The sequence below is a fragment of the Plecotus auritus genome, assembly GCF_963455305.1.
Source record: "Plecotus auritus genome assembly, chromosome: 1".
NCBI lineage: Eukaryota > Metazoa > Chordata > Mammalia > Chiroptera > Vespertilionidae > Plecotus > Plecotus auritus.
This window is the reverse complement of record NC_137770.1, coordinates 107,728,207-107,749,787: the sequence shown is the minus strand read 5'-3', so window position 1 is coordinate 107,749,787 and position 21,581 is coordinate 107,728,207. Positions and strand designations below refer to the sequence as shown.

The 21,581-nt window shown below is 42.5% G+C and overlaps 1 pseudogene across 1 annotated transcript; it reads left to right on the top strand.

The window, feature by feature from the left end:
• The first annotated feature begins 6,770 nt into the window (after nt 1-6,770).
• LOC308240739 (D-3-phosphoglycerate dehydrogenase-like) lies at nt 6,771-15,599 on the top strand (annotated as a pseudogene). The gene is made up of 2 exons: nt 6,771-6,965; nt 14,081-15,599. The product of its transcript is annotated as a D-3-phosphoglycerate dehydrogenase-like (transcript).
• Nucleotides 15,600-21,581: the final 5,982 nt, after the last annotated feature.

Genomic DNA, 21,581 nt, shown 5'->3' with positions numbered 1-21,581 from the left:
AGTTTGTCTGTGAAAGACATTTTGCTGAGCCTGTAATTTAGCCATCAACCTCTGTGCAGTAGCCTCCCGTTCTTGAGATGACTGCTTGCTAGCATAGTTGCCATGCTTTGTGGCAAAGTGACGGCTGAGATTGTACTCTTTGAAGACTGAAAGTGTTTCCTGGCATATCAGACATACCGGCATTGATCGGACTTCGGTGAAAAAATATTTTGTTGTCCACTCCCTCTTAAACACTCGGCATTCACTGTCCACTTTCCTTTTCTTTGGTCCACTCATGTTTAATATTGGGCTAAAACCAACAGTACCATTCTCTTATTAAATTCTTTACTAAAATAAGACAGTAAAGTATAAAAACAAGTGATTAAATTTGCTCTACTATAACATTTTTGGTCTTCTAAAAATATATATATATAACAAAATCATCTGAAAAAGTTCAGACATGGGACAGAGGCACACCCTGACCATAGAGAACAACCCCTTTCCTCCATAAGAAACCTGTGTATCTTTCACACAGGCCCTTTGTTTATGGTAACACACATAGCTGCACATTGCTGTGTCTTCCAGACACACTTGTATGGGAGGTGCTAGGGCAGTGCAAAACATGGGTAACCAGTAGTTACCACTAGCACTTCCGTTACTGGCAAAAAACAGCCGCAGTGCACATAGTGTGAAAGAGCCCATTATCAATGTCAGATTGCATCCACTGGACTCTATAAAAACAACCAAGTGCCACTTTTAAATGCCCATTGTAACAGTTTTTCTTATTAAAAGCTGGAAATGGCAGGATATTTATATATATACCCCTACTGTGACAGCCTGGCAGAGCATTACAAAGGAGAAAACCCAGCATCTGGTGATGTCCATAAGTACAAGACTTCAGGCTGTCATTACCAGGAAAGGGTTTCATCCAAGTATTAGATATGAACATTTGATTTTCAGTTTTTCATTTGTCCAATTACTTCTGAAACCCTGAAATTAAGTGATTTTGTAATAAAATCTTTAGTTCATCACATTTCTATACGATCTTTTTGTTCAACCCACTGAATTAGGGTTCGTTCACACTAGCCGTGCTGCCGTTGCAGTGTGGTGCAGTACTGCAATGCAGCGCAGCTAGGGTTAATGCAGGGTACACAGGTTTCCATCATGTTTGCGTTGATGCTAATGTGCAGTGGTGCATGTTAACACAAATGCCCTGTAGCACGCATTTTTACAGGCGCAAGGGGGAGAAGCAAACGCAGCACAAAATGCATTTGTTTTGCTGCTAACACATGTGGTTAGTGGCCACGGTAGCGTTACTGATACTGCATCCGTATCAGCAAAAAAATGCAGCTGCAGCATGGCTAGTGTGACATGTCCTCTGTGTGTCTTTTTCCCTGCTGCACGCGTCCGCAGTGGGAAAAAAAACTGCAGTGGATAAAGCCCTAAAAGCTGAAAGTCTTTGTTGTTTTATTAACAAGTCATTGTGATGTACAGAATGTGGGAACAGGAAAAAATTGTGTTTGAGTAGAGCTCTTAATCTTACCTCAGAAAGGCTCTGATACTGTGCCCTCCAGGGGCGTGTCTCCCTACATCACCACGATAACGTGTCCCAGGGTGATGTCGGGAGACGCGTCTGCGGGCATTACAAGGAGCCTCTGGAAGATTGAGAGGTTGTTCCTTCTACTGAATGGGCAGATATAAATCCGCCCAGTCAGAAGAAGGAGCTGCGGCCGTGTTTCCTGACGTTGCGATGTTAACACTGCTGCTGGTGAAGGAGCGGAGGGGAGAGCAAGAGAACCCTCTGCTCTTTCAGCTCCGCGGGCCGGATAGAACAGCCGAACAGGCCGGATCCGGCCCGCGGGCCGTAGTTTGCCCACGGCTGTATTAGGAAGAATCTGGCATGCACTCTGAGTGAAATGGGAGGCACTTGGGGTTTGAGCAGAGGAACAGCATAATCTATTATTTAATATGTCCACTGTGTTTTGAATTGATAGAAGCCATGGCCAGTTTGGCTCAGCTGTTAGAGTGTTGGCTTCCAGACCAAAGGGTTTCGGGTTCAATTCCTGATCAAAGACAGGTGCAGAGGCAACCAGTCAATGTGTCTTTCTTACATCTCTCTCTCTCTCTCTCCCTCCCCCCCTCCTCTATTCTGTCCAACTCTCTCTAAAGATCAATGGAAAAAATATCCTTGGGTGAGGATTTAAAAAAAAATAGAATTGATGGAAAGAGTAGAATTAATGGAAAGAAAGTAAAAAAGGAGGGAAGGGAGAGAAAAGGGAAGAAAGAAAGAAGGAAGAAAGAAAACCAATTATGTAGGCAACTATTAAGCTACTCTAGACAGCAGATGATAGTGACCTGGGCCTGGAAGATGTAATTGGCTTCTGGATATATTTTGAAGGTAACCTGATAAGATTTGCTGACAGATTAGATGTGAGGTGTAGGAGAAAGAAAACGGAGTTGAAGATGACACCAAGTTTCTGGCAGAGCAATTGGAGGTTGTTATTAAACTTAAACAGGGCAGGTATGAGAAAGGATATCAGTAGTTCTTTTAGATCTTGGACATCTTAAGTTTGCAAAATACCCAAGAGCTATCCAAAATGAGATATCAAGTAGGCAGTCAGATATATAGGTCTGGAATTAAGGAGAGAGATCTGGGGTGGAGATATAAATTTGAAGATCATTAGCATACACAGGGTAGTAAAAGTAATGAGAAAAAAGATCAAGGACTGAATCCTGGGACATGTGAATATGTAAAAGGTAGGGGATGAGGAGAAACAAGTAAAATGGACTGAGATGAATGAACCAGACAAGCAGGGGGGGAAAACAGATAAGTGTACCCCCCCACTCCCCCCAAAATGAAAAATCCTGAAAGCCAAATGAAGAAAGTATTTTGGAAGAGAGAGCTTTCCATGGGGTCAAATATTGCTGATAGATTATGTAAAATGAATGAGGTCTAAGAAATTACATCTAGAGTTATTAAAATGAAAACCAGTGGTGAAGGGTGGAGGGATTGAGCAAAAAAGAAAAAAAAGAGGAAAATCTCATGTGGTGATTTCGGGGGGAGGGGGACGGTGTGGAGTGGTGGAGGAAGGTATAGGGAGGATAAATGGTGATGGAGGGAAACGACTTAGGGTGGTGAACACACAATACAGTGTACAGATGATGTGTTGTGAAATTGTGCACTTGAAACCTGTATAATTTTGTTAACCAGTGTCACCCCACAATAAATTCAATAAAAGGAAAAAAAGAAAAAGAAAACCAATGGTAACCTTGAGAAAAACAATTTTGGAAAAGATGTGGGACCGAAAATTACCAGAGTGTATTCAAGAGTGCATGGAATGGAAATTAGAATTAGTGAGTATAGATAGTTCTTTTTAGGACTTTGTAGCTAAATGGCATGATCATGGATGGCCTAATTTTCTTGTTTAACTATAGTTTTCAATCCTTTCATAATGATTATGAAGTATTTTTGTAATACTTAAAAGTTTTAAAATTACATACATGTGGCATTAAATGCCAGACCAGGCATTAAGTAATAAATTCACAAAATTATACAACTAAAAGACCCCATGAAATTTTTCTAGATATTTAATATTATATATAATCTGATTATCATTTTTCTCTTGCTTACAAAGACCACAGAAGGATTTCTTGCTTGATGAAAATTATCACTTAAACAGGGCAGGTATGAGAAGGGATAGCAATAGTTCTTTTGGATTTTGGACATCTTAAGTTTGCAAAATATTTTACACTACTCTAGAATATTTTACACTACTAAAATATACAAAGTAATTAGTCATATTAAAATTGTGTAACAGAAATAAAGGGGGAAACAGGCAGATAATATTCTTACTTTATAAACTGAATTTTTGTAAATTGTATATTATGAAGTCACTGTTGAAAACTTTGGTGTGGTGCATACTAAAATATATTCTCTTCAAAAAGGAAGACTGAAGGCATGCATGCAGGGTACCTCTAAAAAGAAGATTCAGGAGAAACCAAGATGGCGGCATAGGTAAACACCTAAACTGCTGCCTCGCACAACAATTTCAAAACTACAACTAAAAGACAGAACGGACACCATCCAGAACCACAGGAAAGCTGGCTGAGTGAAAATTCTACAACTAGAAGGAAATAGAAAAGCTCACATAGAATTGGAGGTACGGCAAAGGGTCTTTGTGCGCACAGAGAGGAAGGGCGGCTGAGAGCCTGGCTGACTTTCTCTGGCGGAAGGGGGAAAGAAGCCCCCGACCCCACTGAACCCCAGTTCTGACTGCACTGAACCCCAGTTCCGGGCGAGCCCCTGGGGACCCACGCTCTTACGGGGGGAGTCTGGACTCTCGGGCGGAGACTCGGGAGCCGGGAAGGCAGAGGTCTGAAGGCACGCATGTGCGCGCAAGGGCAAGGCTGACGGGAAGCTAAGACTGAGACTCCACCCCATCCAAGCTGAGCACAGAGGCTATTGCAATTTGGCAAGTCTAATCCTATAAGGCTGTCTCCAGCACTGAACTTCTCCCAGCATAGACACAGCTGATCCTTACAGCCAACTGGCCTGGAGGTCAATTCTTCCCAGTGATACCAACAACAATAAAGACTTAATTACAACAAGGCTGTACACACAGTCCACAAAGGGGTGCACCAAGAGTGTCCACCTCAGGTTAACTGGGGAGGCAGACCCACTGGGCCATATTGGAAACCTAGCACACAAATCTACCTTACCAACTCAGGGAAGCAGTGAAAATGCGGCGTCAAAGAATCAGATCACAAACGAAAGAAATGGAGGAAAACAAACGACTGGATATAGAATTCAAAACCACGGTTATAAGGCTTTTCAAGAATATGCTAGAAAAGGCCGATAAATATAACGAGACCCTCGAAGATATGAAAAAGGACCAACTAGAAATTAAACATACACTGACTGAAATAAAAAATATTATACAGAGACCCAAAAACAGACAAGAGGAACACAAAAATCAAGTCAAAGAATTGAATTACAAAGAAGCAAAAAACACTCAACCGAAAAAGCAAAAAGCAAAAAAAAAAAAAATCCAAAAAGTTGAAGATAATGTAAGAAGACTCTGGGACAACTTCAAGCGTACCAACATCAGAATTATGGGGGTGCCAGAAGAAGAGAGAGAGCAAGATACTGAAAACCTATTTGAAGAAATAATGACCAAAAACTTCCCCCACCTGGTGAAAGAAATACACTTACAAGTCCAGGAAGCACACAGAACCCCAAACAAAAGGAATCCAAAGAGGACCACACCAAGACACATCATAATTAAAATGCCAAGAGCAAAAGACAAAGAGAGAATATTAAAAGCAGCAAGAGAAAAACAGTTAGTTACCTACAAGGGAGCACCCATACGACTGTCAGCTGACTTTTCAACAGAAACTATGCAGGCCAGACGGGAGTGGCAAGAAATATTCAAAGTGATGAATAGCAAGAACCTACAACCAAGATTACTCTACCCAGCAAAGCTATCATTCAGAATTGAAGGGCAGATAAAGAGTTTCACAGACAAGAAAAAGCTAAAGGAGTTCATCACCACCAAACCAGTATTATATGAAATGCTGAAAGGTATTCTTAAAGAAGAGGAAGAAGAAAAAAGTAAAGATAAAAATTATGAACAACAAATACATATCTATCAACAAGTGAACCTAAAAAACAAGTGAATTAAAAACCTGAGGGACAGAATAATCTGGTGAATATAATAGAATCAGGGGCATAGAAAGGGAGTGGACTGATAATTCTCAGGGGGAAAGGGGTATGGGGGGGTTCAGGAAGAGACTGGACAAAAATCATACACCTATGGATGAAGACAGTGGGGGGGAGGTAAGGGCAGAAGGTGGGGTGGGAAATGGGTGGAGGAGAGCTATGGGGGGAAAAAGGAGAAATAATTGTAATAATCTGAATAAAGATTTATTTAAAAAAAAAGATAAAATGTAAAGCTAAAAAAAAAAAAAAAAGAAGATTCACTGCATTAGCAACACCTTAGTTTATAGTGCAAAGGTTAGCAAATGACTGCCTGCAAGCCAAATCCAGACCAGTGCCTATTTTTGTAAATAAAGTTTTATTGGAATACAGCCATGCCCATTCATTTACCTAGTGCCTATGACAGATTTTCAGAGACCTGATGGTCCACAAAGCCTAAAATATTCATTATCTGGCCCTTTACAGAAAAGGTCTGTCAACCTCTGATATAGCAGATTGATCCCTTGATGTGTTTTAATAGGTTTTACTCAATATACTAAAATTTTTATAGAAGATATGGAACATACTTTCTTGTGAAATCCCTTGGCTTTAAGATTAATTTTAAGGTCTGATATTTGAAGCAGTCTCTCATATTAGGAACAAAATACAAAAATCTAATAACTAGCAAAGTAGAGTGCCAATGTAGCATGTAACTTCCTTTTATAACTGGGCAGATATTAAAAGTATTCTAACAAATTTTGATTAAGACATGACATCAAACCCAATGCTTTAAATACACTTCAGTTGTGAAACAATCAGTATATTGTAGACCAGACCTAACCTCATTTTTTCCAGTGTGCTACACACTACTTTATTTTGGGTTATAACTATTTCCTTATTGATAGGTATTTAGACTACCTCCAACTTATTGGTATGTAATACTATAAGAAATGTCCTTAAATATATATGTAAATATGTAACATATTTATAAAAATATCCTTAATACATATGTGTGTTATATATCCTTAACATCTGTCATATATATCCTATCTAATAAAAGGCTAATATGCAAATTAACCATCACTCTGCTACAAAGATGGCGGGGCCCATAGTGGCCGGGGTTGGATGCTGGCATCGTAGCCCCAGCAACAAGGCCAGCTTCCCAAGCTGGGCTGCGGAGGGAGGGAGGGCCTCTGGGCAGTGGGCACACGCCAGGGATGGGAGTGGCTGGGAGCTCACCCTCAGCGGACAGGGCTCGGCAAAGGAGCGCAGCGGAGAGCTACCAGCAGTGGTAGGTGTGGTGGCCCCCGCTGCCAGGAGGCTGGCTTTCGGCTGCTGGGGCCTGCGCTGAGGCGACTGGTGGTGCAGGCAACTGCGGGGGCGCTGGGAGACCTGGGAGCCCCTGCACTGAAGCCGCCTCCTACAAGATGTATCCTAGCCTAGGTGTGTGGGAAGCCGGTTCAGGGAACCTCTCCCTATGCAGCGCCTAGAGCCCAGGCTGGCCAGCACCCCAGAGGAGACCCCCGCCAGGATCAGGGGCTGACCGGCCTCCAAACCGCCCGCAGCCCTAGCCCAGGCTGGCCAGTGCCCCAGAGGAGACCCCTACCAGGATCGGGGGCATGACCAGCCTTCAAACTGTGGTGGCCCCTAGTCCGAGGAGGCCTCCTGGCCGAGTACGCCTGAGTCTGTTCTTGACCTAGGGCCGGGCTATCCCTGCGAGGGTCTCAGAAGCTGCCAGTGTCTAACTGCCAGTCTCTGGGAGGTGGGAGTGCGTCCACCACCCACCAAAAAGTAGGACCATCTAACCGTTCACAGTCTCAGTGCAGGCACAGGTCCGTGGCTGATGGGGTGGAGGCCAGACCAAAACAAAACAGCAGAAACACCCTGCCCACCTGGACGGGTACAGCTGCAGTCCACGTGGCCTGGGCAGTGTAGAAAGCACTACCTTCTCCCGGGTCCTGTGCTGGCACCGCCGCCTCGCTCACCCTCAATTCCCCCTGAGTTCTGACAGCGAAGTATGTAGGGCATCCTGCAGGGGTTGTGCCATTCTGGGTGCTTTTGCCCAAAGACACCCTTTGGGATGAATTCAGAGCCACATCTCACTTCCCATGAGACCGGAAGAACCATGTAAAAGGAATTCGACAAAAGCTTTCCACATCTCTGTTTATTCCTTTGAATCCATAAAACAACCTTAAAAAAAGCATTCGGGCCACCTAAGGGAGAATGCACTTTCTGGCCAGAGCACGCAGGATTCTTTTGCCCAACAGGTTAAAGGAAGCAGAGAGCTGGCACAGTGGAAATGGCCCTGGTGCCCTATGAGGAGACCACAGGAACGGGGTTGCAGAAATTCCATAGACCTCTGGCCACCTTTTCCTTTGGAAACCATACCATCCAGATCCACCAGGACTGGAGGCAACTGGGAGTCACAGCCGTGGTTTGGGACGCATAAGCAAATCTTGGGGGGCTTCTGAAAACATCTGCAATTTAATTAAAGACTGGTCTTTATTTAAAAAGAAATAAAAGAGCCTGACTGGTTTGGCTCAGTGGATAGAGTGTCAGCCTGTGGACTGAGGGGTCCCAGGTTCGATTCCGGTCAAGGGCATGTACCTTGGTTGCGGGCACATCTGCAGCGGGGGATGTGCAGGAGGCAGCTGATCGATGTTTCTCTCTCATCGATGTTTCTAATTCTCTATCCCTCTCCCTTCCTCTCTGTAAAAAATCAATAAAATATATATATATATAAAAAGAAATAAAAGAACAGCTTTGTTGAGATCTAATTCATATACTGTACATGTCACCTAAAGTGTACAATGAACTGGTTTTTTAAAGTAAATTCAGAGTGGTACTACCATCACCATGCTCAATTTTATATATCTTCACAACCCCATCCCCTCGAAAAAAAAAACTTCTACCCACTAGAGTCACTTTCCTGATCATCTTCCCAAAAATAGATTGCATTTCAAGGGTGGGTAAAGGAAAGTTGAGGGAAGTTAAAATACTGCACAAAGGATATTGTAAAATGACAATGCCCAAAGTGAAGATCATGTGTTTTCTGTTTTGTTTTGTTTTTACTTCAGAGAGAGAGGGAGAGGGAGAGAGAGATAGAAACATCAATGATAAGAGTCACTGATCAGCTGCCTCCCACAGGCCCCCTACTGGGGATTGAGCCCGCAACCCAGGCATGAGCCCCTGACCAGAATCAAACCTGGGACCCTTCAGTCCACAGGCCGATGCTCTCTCCATTAAGCTAAACCAGCCAGGGCCACATGTTTTCTTTAAGTTCTGTGTGGTTATAATGGTCCCCACATCTATACTAATAAAAGGGTAATATGCTAATTAGAGTGGTTGTCTTCTGGACATCCTTCCAGACAAAGCCACAGCGGCTGCAAGGGCCGAGGCTCAGGCCAGCAGTGGCAGCAGTAGCGGGATAATGGGGGCGGTGCCCCCAGAGGGAGGCCAGACTGGGGGCCAAGGCACAGGCAGTTTGGGTGATCAGGCCGATAGGGGAGGGCAGTTGGGGGTGATCAGGCCTGCAGGGGAGGGCAAGGTAGGGGCGATCAGGCTGGCAGGCAGAGGGGTTAGGGGTGATCAGGCAGGCAGGCGAGTGGTTAGGAGCCAGAAGTTCCAGATTGTGAGAGGGATGTCTGACTGCCAGAAGTTGGACATCCCCTGAGGGATCCCAGATTGGAGACGGTGCAGACTGGGCTGAGGGGCACCCCCCTCCCCGCCCCCCCAGTGAACGAATTTTGTGCACTGGGCCTCTAGTAATACATATAATGACCTATTGTATGTTTTATATACATAATAATATATAATAAATGTTCTTAGAATATATGTGTGTGTTTGTTTATACAGGTCATGCTTTTCTGTGGGATCTAGTTCTGGAAGTGAAGCTATTGGGATAAAGAAATGATAGATTTGAAAGGCCTCTAAATAACCCTTCAAAAGAGATAGCTCAGTTGGTTAGAGTATTGTCCTGATACACCAAGGTTGTGGGTTTGATTGCCAGTCAGGGTACATATAAGAATTAATCAATGAATGCATAAATAAGTGGAACAAAAAAATTGATGTTTCTTTTTCTGTCTGTCTGTCTGTCTCTTCTTTTCTCTCTCTCTCTAAAAAAAAGTACCAATTTCATCTACCAATAGTATATGAGAATGCCTTTTCCTCCTGTTTGCCAACTGTTTGTTATTGTTTTAAAATAAAATTTTTATTATTACGACTTCAAAAAATGGTATTTCATTGTTTGTTAATTTGCATTTTTCTGAATACCAGGTAAGGTTGGATATCCCTACTAAAATTATAAAATCTGTTAATAATGAATATTAGTTCAAATTAGAACTTGTTTTATAGGAAAATACCAATATTACTATAGGCTTACCTATTAGAATCTTCATTCTCCATAATAGGAAATTGCTGATTGCTGATTATTAGTTTGTGCACTCTTTGTTGAATTAATCCATTGCTGTCATCAGCAACACCACTATATAAATTTTCTTTTTTTTTTTAATATATTTTATTGATTTTTTTACAGAGAGGAATAGAGAGCTAGAAACATCGATGAGAGAGAAATATCGATCAGCTGCCTCCTGCACACCTCCCAATGGGGATGTGCCCGCAACCAAGGTACATGCCCTTGACCGGAATCGAACCCGGGACCCTTCAGTCCGCAAGCCGACGCTCTATCCACTGAGCCAAACCGGTTTCGGCTATAAATTTTCTGTTACTTCTGTTTTACTAGTGTTGTGCTTCTTTTTTTCTCCTTCAATCTTTGATGGAAGTTTGTTATTAAGGATAATTATCACTTCATTCATTAAAAAGACTTTTTGTGTTTCCATTAATTTTATTATTTAGCTCTTAGTTGGTCATTACTTTAATCAATAAAATATTTTGTGTTTAATTTTATCATTACAGGTCATTGAATTGTTGTAAATTCTGTTTCATTTCTGTTATAGTAAGGAAGCAGAATTTTTCCCAAGATTTCAAAAAGGGCTTTCTTAATTTTATGCTCTTATTCACACACATTCTTTGTTACCTAACATTCCCTCTAACCACTGTACCTCCCCCACCATTTGTCTAGCAAAAACGGAGAAATAAAAAGACAAAGACACAATATTTGTTCTCTTCTGTCTTTCCCACCTGGGTTTTGCATTACACAGCCAGACTGAGGACGTGACAAACAGGAAGCTTGTGCTTCAGTAACAAATAGGAAGCTTCCCTCTTTCTGCACCAAACTATTCTTTCCCCCATTGCCTATTACAATTCTTTTTTTTTTTTTTTTATCATAGGAGCAGAGTGAAACTGATGTATTGTTAGTTAATGCAATATTCTGAAAATCAGTAATGCTCCCCAATTTTCACATTTGATAACCATAAAATTTTATAGCTAGACAGTATAGAAGTAATTATGTACTTTAGCCCCATATTTACTGATAATGGCAATAAAACCAAGGTTAAATGATCTGTCCAAAGCTTGCCAGGGGTGGGAAAGCTGGAGCAGGGCCTGCTCACCACCCAACTGAGGGCAGGGACATGGGTAAGACCAGGTGTGGTGAGGGGATGGGCGCTCAAGATGAGGCGGGGGCAGGCTTCTGATATCTGGACCAAGGAGGGGTCCTAGAGAGGACCCTCTGTAAGAACCACACCAATGAGAGCACAGAAGCCTTGTTATTCATACACTGGGATGTTCAAGGATGTTCTGGCATGAGCCTAAATGGGATGTTCAAGGACTCTGAACCAGAGAATCGTAATCAGGCCAAGATACCATGAGCAAGGACATATGGTACACAGTGCCCTTCTGTAACCCAAATGATTGATGTCACTGTTAGCAACTAGCCTTCTTTGTCTCTGGAATATACACAGGTTACTGACCAGAGAGAGGCTAGAGAGCAGAGAGAGAAAGCAACTGGGCAGAGCAGAGGCTAGAGAGCTCAGAGAAGGGAGACGGCAGGCACAGAGAATGTAGCTCCTATGTGTGCAGGAGAGAGGAGAGCTCAGATGGAGCTGAGAGCTGATACTGCAATGATGTAAGGCTAAGAGTTCATAGAGAGCTCAGATATAGCTGCCATGTTAACCAGCCAGTGTGCTGGACAGGAGAGACAGGAGAAGCTGCTGAGGAAGAGAGCTTAGGTGCTGCTATGATGTGAGGCGGTAAGTCTAAGGGGCAGCATGCGGCTGCTTGGATAATAGCTGTGGGTACAGACTAATGCTGCTTTGTGAGAAAGATGTATCTATTCACCAGCCGGTGTCCAGCTGCCTGTCTGTATATGAGACTTTGCTGTAAAGGACTATTTTGTCTGATGGCTATGTGGCCACTGGCTTCTGCAATAAAGACTCATTCTTATATACCCACAACCTCTCCTGGCTTCTCCATCTGCCCCGCTGCCGAGAATTGACCTGTGTCTTTGACACCCTCTTTTTCTTAGTTTTATATATTTCTTTTTTTTTTTTTCTGAAACATAGATATCAACAATGGCATCTAAATTTTTATGTACAGTCCTTCAATTAAATTTTCCCCACCAAAAACTATTAGAAACAAAAAACAAATACAGTCTAGTTGCAGGATACAAAATCAATGTACAAAAAGTCCATGGCTTTTTTATATACTAACAATGGAACTTCAGGGGGAAAAAATGGAAAAAAACACACAATTATTTTTGCAATTGCAACCAAAAGGATAAAATACCTAGGAATAAACTTAATAAAAGATGTGAAGGACCTATATACTGATAACTACAAAGCATTATTAAAAGAGACAGAAAAAGACACAATGAAAAAGAAAGATATTTCATGTTCATAGATTGAAAGAATCAACATGTAGGCTGGCAGGGGGGCAAGGTAGGGGCGATCAGGCTGGCAGGCAGAGGGGTTAGGATTACATTTATACACCAATAGTAAATACCCAAAGCAATCCTAAGAAAAAAGAAGGAAGCCAAAGTTATCACACTCCCTAATTTCAAATTATACTACAGAGCTATGATAATCAAAACAGCAGATATTGGCAGAAAAACAAACACACAGACAAATGAAACAGAATTGAGAGCCCAGAAATAAAACCACATGTATATGGGCAAATAATTTTTCTCTTTATTGATTAAGATATTACATATGTGTCTTTATCCCCCCATTGCCCTCCCGCACTAGAGTCCTCACCCCCCAAGTGTATGTGTCCATTGATTATGCTTATATGCATGCATACAAGTCCTTTGGTTGACCCCTCCTACTTTGTTCTTCATTCTCAGGATTGCTGCAGCTATTCGGGGTCTATTTTTATTCCAGATGAATTTTTGGAGAGTTCGTTCTAGGTCTGTGAAATATACCATTGGTATTTTAATGGGGGGTGCATTGAATCTATAGATTGCTTTGGGTAGTATGGACAATTTAATGATGTTGATTCTACCAATCCATGAACACGGTATGTTCTTCCATTTGTTTATGTCTTACTCTACCTCTTTTTTCAGTGTCTTATAGTTTTCCGAGTACAGGTCTTTTACCTCCTTAGTTAAGTTTATTCCTAGGTATCTTAATTTTTTTATTTTTTTGGTGCAATGGTAAATGGGATTGTTTTTTTAATCTCTCTGTAAGTTCACTATTGGTGTATAAAAATGCTATAGATTTCTTGACATTAATTTTGTATCCTGCTACATTGCCGAATTTATTTATTAAGTCTAAATTTTTTGGTGGAGTCTTTAGGGTTTTCTATATACAGTATCATGTCATCTCTGAATAATGACAGTTTTACTTCTTCTTTTCCAATTTGGAGACCTTTTATTTCTTCTTCTTGTCTGATCGCTATGGCTAGCATTTCCAATACTATGTCGAACAGGAGTGGTGAAAGTGGGCATCCCTGTCTTGTTCCTGTTCTTAGGGGAAATGGTTTTAGTTTTTGCCCATTGAGTATGATGTTGGCTGTAGATTTGTCATATAAGGCTTTTATTATGTTGAGATATGATCCCTCTTTTCCCACTTTGCTGAGGGTTTTTATCAAGAAAGGGTGTTGGATTTTGTCAAATGCTTTTCCTGAATCAATTGATCTATGTGATTTTTATCTCTCAATTTGTTTATGTGATGTATCACGTTTATTGATTTGTGGATATTGTACCATCCTTGCATCCCTGGGATAAATCCTACTTGGTCATGGTGTATGATCTTTCTGATGTAATGCTGGATCTAATTTGACAGAATTTTGTTGAGGATTTTGGCATCTATGTTCATGAGGGATATTGGCCTATAATTCTCTTTCTTTCTTGTTGTCTTTATCTGATTTTGGTATTAGGGTAATGCTGGCTTCATAGAATGAGCTTAGAAGTGTTCCTTCCTCTTGAATTTTTTGCAATAGTCTGAGGAGGATAGGCTTTAGTTCTTCTTTGAATGTTTCGTAAAACCCTGTGAAGCTGTCTGGCCCCAGGCTTTTGTTTGCTGGAAGCTTTGTGATGACTGCTTTAGTTTTCTGATAGCTGAGCTGCAGGACTGCGAAGGCCTTATCGTCCATTCGGCCATGAAGGTGACCGCAGATGTCATCAATGCAGCAGAGAAGCTCCAGGTGGAGGGAGGGCCAGCACCAGTGTGGACAACATGGATCTGGAGGCTGCCACAAGGAAGGGCATCCTGGTCATGAAAACTCCCAATGGGAACAGTCTTAGTGCTTCAGAGCTCACCTATGGGATGATCATGTGTCTGGCCAGGCAGATTGCCCAGGCAACGGCTTCAATGAAGGATGACAAATGGGACCGAAAGAAGTTCATGGGGACCAAGTTGAATGGAAAGACCCTGGGAATTCTTGGCCTGGAGAGGATTGGGAGAGAGGTGGCCATCCAGATGAAGTCTTTCGAAATGAAGACTGTAGGGTATGACCCATCTTCTCACCAGAGGTCTCCGCCTCCTTCGGCATTCAGCAGCTGCCCCTGGAGGAGATCTGGCCTCTCTGTGACTTAATCACAGTGCAACCCCTCTCCTGCCCTCCACAACAGGCCTGCTGAATGACAGCACCTTCGCCCTGTGCAAGAAGGGCATGCGCGTGGTGAACTGTGCCCAGGAGGGATCATGGACGAGGGCGCCCTGCTCCGGGCCCTGCCATTTGGGGTAGTGCGGGGGCGCAGCGCTGGATGTGTTCACAGAGGAGCCGCCTCAGGACCATGCCTTGGTGGACCACAAGAATGACATCAGCTGCCCCCACCTGGGTGCCAGCACCAAAGAGGCCTAGAGCCGCTGCGGGGAGGAGATCACCGTCCAGTTTGTGGACATGGTGAAGGGGAGAGCCCTCGCAGGGTCATGAATGCCCAGGCCCTTACCAGCGCCTTCTCTCCCCAAACCAAACCTTGGATCAGTCTGGCAGAAGCTCTGAGGACTCTGATGCAAGCCTGGGCAGGGTCCCCCCAAGGGACCATCCAGGTGGTAACGCAGGGCTTATCCCTGAAGAATGCCGGGAACTGCCTGAGCCCCACAGTCGTTGTCGGCCTCCTCAAAGACTCTTCTAATCATGTGGATGTGAACTTTGTGAACACCAAGCTGCTGGTGAAGGAGGCCGGCCTCAATGTAACCACCTCCCATGACTCACTGTGCCAGGAGAGCAAGGATGCGGGGAAGGCTTCCTGAGTGTGGCCCTGGCAAGTGCCCCCTACCAGGCTGTGGGCTTTGTCCAGGGCACCACACCTGTGCTGCAGGCACTCAATGGAGCTGCCTTCAGACCAGAAGTGCATCTTCACAGGGGTCTGCCCCTGCTCCTGTTCCGTGCTCAGCCCTCCAAACCTGCCATGCTGCCTACCATGATTGGGCTCCTGGCAGAGGCAGGCATGCAGCTGCTGTCCTACCAGATCTCAGTGGTGTCCAATGGGGAGACCTGGCATGTCATGGGCATCTCCTCCCTGCTGCCCAGCCTGGATGCCTGGAAACAGCATGTGACCGAGGCCTTTCAGTTTCATTTCTGACCTTGGGGCTCACCAGGACCAGCCTTGGGGGCTTTGTGATAAACATTGAGAGGTTACATTCCCAGGGCTGACACCACTTATGTAGTCTGACCTCTGTAATAACCACTTAATAAACAGCCCACCCCCCCACCTCAAAAAAGAAAGAACCAAATCTGGGTCAACTGTGAGGAGCCAATGGCTGCCTAGGAGGAGGAGCTTTTGACGCTGACTGGCATAGAAACTGACCAATCAGAACCAAATCTGGGTCAACTGTGAGAAGCCAATGGCTGCCTAGGAGGCAGAGCTTTTGATGCTGACTGGCATAGAAACTGACCAATCAGAACCAAATCTGGGTCAACTGTGAGGAGTCAATGGCTGCCTAAGAGGCAGAGCTTTTGATGCTGACTGGCATAGAAACTGACCAATCAGAACCAAATTGGCTGGCAGAGGAGGGCATTTGGGGGTGAGATCAGACCTGCAGGGGAGGGCCGTTGGGGGCAAGATAAGGCTGGCAAGGGAGGGCCATTGGGGGTGAGATCAGGCAGGCAGAGGCAGTTGGGGGCAAGATCAGGCCAGCAGGGGAGGGCAGTTGGGGGCAAGATCAGGCAGGCAGGGGAGGGCAGTTTGGGGTGATCAGGCAGGCAGGCAGAGGCAGTTAGGAGTGATCAGGCAGGCAGGCAGAGAGGTTAGGGGCAATCAGGCAGGCAGAGGCAGTTAGGGGCGATCAGGCAGGCAGGTAAGCGGTTAGGAGCCAGTGGTCCCAGATTGCGAGAGGGATGTCTGATTGGAGAGGGTGCAGGCTGGGCTGAGGGAACCCGCACCTCTGTGAATGAATTTTTTGCACCGGGCCACTAGTTTGATTATAAAGTATTGCAAATTTCATCATGTTTCTTTTTTTTCTTGGGGTTCATTGAGTTACAGGGATCTTGTGAATGTATAAATTTCATCAAATATGGATTTTTTTGTTATTATTCTTTAAATTCTTTCTGCGTCCATCCTTCCACCTTCTACTCCTCTCCTCTGGGACTCTAATCACAGATATATTAGGTTGCTTTATATTGCCTCATAGCTCACTGAACTGTGCTTATTATTATATTCAATCTTTCTTCTCTTTGTGCTTTATTTTGGATATGTTTTATTGCTTTGTCTTCAAATTCACTAACCTTTTATTTTGTGGTATCAATCTGCTGCTAAACCCATCCCGTGTAATTTTCATATTTAAAAGTTCAAAGTGGATTATATACTGTATCTATCTCTTTGTCATGCTTCTTTAACATATGGAATATATTTATAATAACTTTTAAAAATCCTCATCTAAGGATTTTTTTTAAATTTTTAAAATTGATTTTAGAGAAGAAGGGAGAGAAAGAGAGAAATATTGATTGGTAGCCTCCCATACATGCCCCAAGTGGGGATCAAACCCTCAACCTAGGTATGTGCCCTGACTGGGAAATGAACCACAACCTTTTGGTATATGGGACAACACTCCAACTGAGCTACCCAGCCAGGGCTATAATAACTTTTAATAACTTAGCCTACCAATTCTATTCCATCATATGTTCCATATGTAGGTCTGTTTCTATTGATTTATTTTTCTTCTCACTCTGGGTTGTATTTTCCTGTTTCTTTTTATGCTGTAAACTTTTTTTGTGTGTGTGGTTAATCTTTACCCAAATATATTTTTTATTGCTTTTCAGAGAGAGTGGAAGCGAGGGAGGAATGAGGAGAGCAGGAAAGGAGAGAGAGAGAGAGAGAGAGAGAGAGAGAGAGAGAGAGAGAGAGAGAGAGAGAGAAAGAGAGAGAGAGAGGGAGAGAGAGAGAGAGGAGAGAAACATCGATGTGAGAGAGACACATTGATTGGTTGCCTTCTGTATGCACCTCCATAGAGGCTGGGATCAAACATGCAACCCAGGAATGTGCCCTTGACTGAAAATTAAACCTGTGACATTTTGGTATGAGGGCAGACATGCCCTAACAACTGAACTACACTAGCCAGGGCTATGCTGTAATTTTTAGTTGATTTTTTTTGAGGGAGAGATATTTGTTGTTCTACTTATTCATGCATTCATTGGTTGATTCTTGTGTATGTCCTGACAAGGAATCAAACCCACAACCTTGGCATATCTGGATGACACGCTAACCAACTAAGCTACCCGGAGAGGGCTATGCTGTAATTTTTAGATGCCAGATTTTGCAGATTTTCCATTGTTGCGAACTGGATTTTTTCCCTTTAAATATCTTTAAGATGATAGATAGAGAGATAGATGATAGATAGATAGATAGATAGATAGATAGATGATAGATTGATTGATTTATTTCAGAGAGGAGGGAAGAGGGAGAGAGAGGCAGAAACATCAATGATGAGATTGAATCATCGATCGGCTGCCTCCTGAATGCTCCACACTGGGGATGGAGCCCGCAACCCAGGAGTGTGCCTGGACTGGGAATTGAACTGTGACTTCCTGGTTCATAGGTTGTGAAAAATGGACCTTGAAAGAACTGATTTCATTCTGTCCCCTTGCCCTCTTCCTGAACCATAGGCACTCCATTTTATTCCCATAAATTTTGTTAGGACTGCCTTTCAGGCATAGATGGTCCATTGACCTGTTAATTCCAGGATATAACTAAACCAGGTAAGTAACTATGCTATTTCTGTAAATATGCTTGCTTGAATAATGAGAAAATAAACGGGTGGGGGCTGGAAATATGAGCCTGTGACGGAAATCTGGTGTATGTTCTTATTGGTCTATGATCTGGTCACTGCTCCCTCTTAAATCACCTATCTGCAGGACCTGTTTGCTTAAGCATTGTTACCATATTGGAAAGGCCATAAACTATAATACTCCCAGACAGAGTTGTCAGGGCTGGAGCCTGGCTGAAGAAACCAAGTTCTCCTTGTCTCAGGACTCCTTGCTTTTTATTAACACAAATTGTCCTAAGGCAAGGTGGAGATATATACTTCAAAGGGTAGGGTTTTGTCTACAGAATCAGATTGGGGAATAGCCTATGGCTGTTCAGGTGTTTGGCCAGTAGGAGGCAATAATATGTAGATTAAGACACCCTGAGCTGTCTGGCAGCAAACAATCATCCTTTTCAGGTTTGGGGAAATGCCTTTAGCCATTCCCAACAGGTGATAACATGTGTGACTCAGCCCTTGTTGAGTCCCCAAGTTTCATCAACCTTTTGATGAATCTCTTGCAATTATGACATGCTGGAATTGGCTTCCGGCAAGTCAGTTAACCACTGTTTATAGTGACATTTTATATTATGTACTAACAAAGAAGCACTCCTTCCTTCAAGGTTTTTAAAGACTATTCTCTTCAGTTTTGGATTTTTTTCCTCCCAACTTTTTAATGAAGCCTATAGAACATTTGAAAAAAATTGAACAATGAAAATCCATAAGCCCTTCATCTAGATTCATAAATTACTAATGTTTTGCTACATATGCTTTATCTCTGTATACATATTTTCAACCAATTAAAAGTAAGTTTCATAGCTAAATATTTATTTTGCACCTCCCAAGAAAAGCAATTCTCTTATATAATCCTAATAGCATTATCCTACTTAAGAAATTTAATATTGCCCTAGCTGGTTTGGCTCAGTGGATAGGGCGTTGGCCTGCATACTGAAGAGTCCTGGGTTCAATTCCAGTCAAGGGCACATGCATGGGTTGCAGGCTTAGTCCCTGGTACTGGGCCTGCCGGAGATGGCTGATCAATGATTCTTTCTCGTCATTGATGTTTCTCTCTCTTTCTCTCCCTTCCTCTCTGAAATCAGTAAAATATATATTTTTAAAAAGAAATTTAATACTGATGCAATGGTATTAGCTAATATATAGATCATATTCAAATTTCTCTGATTATCCTTTTATTTTTCCAGAATCAAAATCCACTCAAGAGTCACTCTTATCTGAAACAATCCCCCTACCGTTACTGTATTTTATAATGTTGGCAGTTTCGAAGAGCTCAGGGCTGCTATCTTGCTTAAGATTTTTAAAAATTGTGATAGTGTTAGTAAATTTAAAGACAATTTAGGAAAGAGAAACTCCTCATTATTTTGGAATTATATTTATCCTGACACTTTGAAAGCTCTGCTAAATTTTGAATATGAATAAATATCATTTAAAAAACTAAAAATTGCTCCATAATTCAAGTGTACTATTACAGAACTTATAAGTGGAAAATATATAATACTTCATTTCTCCAGTGAAGAAAAAAGCAATTGAGACATTTTAGGCTCTGTTTTGTTTTGTCATTTTTGTTTTATAGTCATAGAGGGGCTCTTGCAGTCCAGGACCCCTCGCTCCTTACCGTCCGCCTGCAGTGGAGGCGGCAGAGGCTCCCACCACCTCTGCTGCACTTGCCAGCCATGAGCCCTGCTTCCTGTGGGAGCGCACTGACCACCAGGGGGAAGCTCCTGCATTGAGCGTCTGCCCCCTGGTGGTCAGTGCGCATCATAGCGACTGGTCATTCCACTGTTCAGTTGATTTACATATTATACTTTTTTTTATCTAATAAAAGAGTAATATGCAAATTTACCATACCTCTGCTACACCCACAAGCCACACCCACCAGCCATGCCCACCAGCCAATCAGGAGCAAATATGCAAATAAACCCAACCAAGATGGCTGCGGCCACAGAGAGAGCAGGAGGGAGGCTTGGGTTTCCCTGGCAATGGAGGAAGCCAAGCTTTCCACACACCCTGGCCAGCCCAGGCCTCCACTCAAGGCTACAAAGTTTCAATTATAGGAGATAAATAAATCCCAACAAAAATGGCGGCAGCCACAGAGCTGGAGAGAGCAGGAGTTTGTAGAGTCTTACCTTGTGTCCTTATATGTGGTCTATCTTTGAAAATGTCCCATGTACATTTGAGAAGAATGTATATTCTTTAGCTTTGGTTTGAAATGTTCTGAAAATGTCAATTAATTGCAACTGATGTAGTGTGTAGTTTAGGATTGCTGTTTCATTGCTGATTTTTTGTCTAGAAGATCTATCCAGTGAAGTCAGAGGGGTTTTAAAGTCCCCTGCTGTGAGTGTATTGCTGTTGATCTCTCCCTTGATATCCTCCAGAAAATGTTTTCAAATATATTTGAATGCTCCTGTATTGGGTGCATATTTATTTACCAGAGTTATATCCTTTTGTTGTATCGATCCCTTTAACATTATGAAGTGGCCTTCATTATCTATTGTTATGGCCTTCACTTTGAAATCTATTTTGTCAGATATGAGTATTACTATCCCATCTGTTGTGTTTTTTTTGTTTGTTTGTTTTTTTTTGTTTTTTTTTTTTATTTCAGTTTGCCTGGAAATTTTTTTTTTCCATCTCTTCACTTTCATTCTGTGTGAGTTGTTTGTTCTGAGGTGGGTCTCTTGTAGATGGCATATATATGGGTCATGTTTTCTTTCTTTTTTAAAAAAAATATTTTTTTATTGACTTCATAGAGGAAGGTAGAGGGAGTATCAATAATGAGAGAGTATCATTGACTGGCTGTCCTGCAACCCTGGGCATGTACCCTGACCAGGAATCAAACTATGACCTCCTGGTTCAACCACTGAGCCACACTGGTTGGGCTGGGTCATTTTTTTAATCGATTCAGCTAACTTGTATCTTTTGATTGGAGCATTTAAGCCACTTACATTTATGGTTATTATTGTTAGGTACTTACTTGTTGCCATTCTTATTCTTTATGCTTGTTCCCTCCTTTTTCTTTCTTTCTATTTCTTCTTACAATAGACCCTTTAGCATTCCTTGCAGTGCTTTTTTGGTGGTGAAAAACTCTTTTAGCCTTTTTTGTTTGTGAAGATCTTTATATCACCTTCAATTTTTAATGATAGCCTTGCTGGATAGAGTAGTTGAATTTATCCCTTTAGTATTATGAAGTGGTCTTCATTATCTCTTGTTCTGGCCTTCAATTTGAAGTCCCTTTGTTTTCATTACCTTGTATACTTCATGGCATTCCCTTCTGGCCTGAAGTCTTTCTAATGAGCAGTCAACTGACAGCT